Raw genomic sequence first — 3,213 nt, 5'->3', positions numbered from 1 at the left:
TGGACGTCCGATTCCGCCGGTGTCAGGTCTTCAGTGATGCCCGCACTCGCCGGGATTGAGAGCTGAGAGGAGAGGGAGAGCACAGAAAGGCGTCATGTGAGCCGGGTAGAGGTGCGCCATTGGCCAGCCGAAGAAAAGTATGATAAGGCTGCTCTGTGCGCCATTGGCCCAGGACGGTTGCGGAGGCGCCTCCTCACTTGGCTGTGCGCAAGAATGTGATTGTGGCTCACTGTTCATAATTTTCGGTTGCGGGGGGGGGGGGGGGGGGGGGGGGGGGGGGGGGGGGCAGTTAGTAACAAATTGTTCTAAAGATCTTCTATTTTTTTTTTTGTCATTGTCACACTGTTACACGGAGGGCAGCGAGGAGAAATGGACACATTCTGTTTCCTCTCTATAAAAAAGAAAAATGAATGTCTGGTGAGTCTACATCAACTTTTGAGTGTCTGCCAACTTGAAGATGTGGACACTTTAAATTAGGCAACATTTGATCTATTGACCGTTTTCAGCATTATGATGGAGAGTAAAAATGACAATATAAAGAAAGCAATATCTAAAACCACAGCAATGAAGTCAGATGATACTAATAACTTGTCAGTCCACCCTTAAATGTAGTTGATACTTTTTTATGTGATTTGTTTTCAATTGATTTTGCACTGATAAGTTTTTTACTGTTATTAAATATAGTTAAACACACAAGGCTACTTATATGTGAAGGACACAGAACTGCCATGATATAGAGAATTACAAGACCAGAGATAAATCATCTAATTTGTGGCTCATATAGTTTGATTTGTTGCATCGTCCTCCTGGATAATATGCTGGATAATGAACCGGTGCAGGTGGATCTTAGCAAAGCAATCATCAAATGTAATGCAAGGAATAGGATCATGTCATTTTCACTCATTGATGATAAAAGCTGATAAAAAAAAAGTGAAAATACAAAAAAAGACAGAAATGACCCTCTGCAAAGCAAAAAAAAGCATCTTTGACACTTTGTTCACACAAAGAACAACCACCTTCAAATTCTGAAATGCTGTGGCTTTATGTTGCCCCCGTGCTTTCCTACCATACTGTGTAATGCTAGGACCTAAACCAACCCCTGCAACAATCTTTTGATCCTAATAAGTTCTGAAGCTAATTCATTATTTAGGAGACAGGGAACTAATTGAAAGGAAGGGATACTAGCTATAGGTTCTGTGGTTGGAGGTTACAGCGAGAAGATCCCTTGATTTTGTCTTTCATATGTATGGAAACAAAGGGAGCATGATATGTTTTACATATTTATGCTGTTCTACCCTCTTCTGGATTTCCACGTTGATTTCCTACACAGTTAGACTTCACAGAGGGCAACAACACATAAAAGAACACCCCTTCTCCGTCTCTCTCTGGTTCTCTGGAGTGTGGAGGCAGAGGAACGCAAGGTTCTGTATGGGTGGGAAATAGAGCGCATGTAATCTAGAGCGCACATCTTCCCTTGCTCAAGCTGAGGCATTAAATCAATATTCCGCAAAGCTTTCTCTTGTTTTCACATTCACTTGACTGCTGCCGTGATGCGCCGCGAGGGTCGAGCAGCCGCTCCCCAATTTTTGTGGCACTTGTCCCCCTCCTTCTTCCTCCTCCTCCTCTTTCACTTCACTTCACTTCACTTCACGGCAGACACCCTCATTTGGATGGCTCCAAGGCGATGCGCCCATTCCATTTGTCTTGTGCGTTAAGGGGAGGCGGCAGGAATAAGGCAACGCGTTATCTCGACACAAAACATTATCTCCGCCTCGCTCCTCCAACACCATGAAACAATGATTATTAACTGCTTGAGGAGCATGTTCAGGGGTTTCGAGGCTTGTCGTCACACTTAAAGTACATGGAATATATTCCACAACACATGCCCTAAACTAGATTTTTGAAAATTTTTGATTCAAGATAATCCTTCCCCTTTTCTTGCCACTTGGGAGTACTTTCAGTACTGGCTTGCCTGTCGCCTCCAGGGGGTATGGCTAACGGCATTATGAGTGGACGTGTGACAGTAGCAGTTTTACCCGAAACCAGCCCAGCACTTCCTTTTCAAGATTTAAAAGCCTGTCGTGCTGCATCATTCCGGTGTAAGATACTGGTTATGCATTCATACACATGCGCTCACTCACACCCCATCGTTATGAAAGCAAAACCCTGCCTCTGCAAAATGGGTCATACACTGCAGTCACTTTATCTCAGCAAATGTATTGTGCCTGCATGAGTGGTAGACATGCGCATGTGTGATTACACATCAAAGACAAGACTCCAGTATTAGAGCATGGATGTCTTCGCTGGAACAGGACTTGGGCAAGTCTAACCATTTTGGGGGTTGCGAGCCTGCATGATGTAGTTAGCCCCGAGAGCCAAAATGTCAGTCTTTCTTTAAAGCCTGTTAACAGCCAATGGGAAGGTGCTCTTGCTCTAAACTCCAATAGCGTCATTTTCATTCTACCGCAGTGCCCTGTATGCCTTGTACGTCAGCGATTTCAAGCAAACATTTGAACACATAGGATTTGCTCAGAGCACAGAAAACCGTTCACCCATGGCTCATGTACGAAGACATATAGTCACGCTAATAGGCAAACACACACTTGCAGATACTTATCCACTGTGGAGTGAATTTGAGCAGTGGGGTTCAAAGCCGTGCCAGTCAAAGAGGGAAGACAGCTCTGTGCCGCCGTCTTATAGACCCATCACTGTGCAAGCTAATCTGCAGCGCGTTCCAGCCCTATATTTAGACCAATGTTTTGTGAACACTTAGCATAATTCGCTGAGACGAAAGGAGCTTTTCGAAGCTGTTAACCTCGTCTCTTTCAAATTAATTTGGAGTTTTTCCGCTGCACATCCCAAAAACACCTGTTCTCGCCTTGGTCGTTCTATGAAACACTCTCTATTTCAGTGAGGAAATAGTTTGTTATGAATGGAGATTATGGTGCAGTGTGACTGTGAGAGCATGCTGGATGTGAGGAGATGGTTGATTCTCTCCACCGCTCATAGTATAATTGGTATTATCTAAAATCAGTGCAAAAACGGTGTGAATTTAGCTTTAATAAGTACCCTCACTGTCTCATATAGCATCACCTGATTTATCTCTGTAGTCATCTTCTTCATTACGCTCATCATCATCTCCATCATCACATGATTTAACAACACAACCCACTGATTATCCATCCATATGAATTTAAAGGAAGCAAATACTCG

The sequence above is a fragment of the Micropterus dolomieu genome, linkage group LG05 (assembly GCF_021292245.1).
Source record: "Micropterus dolomieu isolate WLL.071019.BEF.003 ecotype Adirondacks linkage group LG05, ASM2129224v1, whole genome shotgun sequence".
Lineage (NCBI taxonomy): Eukaryota > Metazoa > Chordata > Actinopteri > Centrarchiformes > Centrarchidae > Micropterus > Micropterus dolomieu.
The sequence above is the reverse complement of the archived record's forward strand: the minus strand, read 5'-3'. Positions refer to the sequence as shown.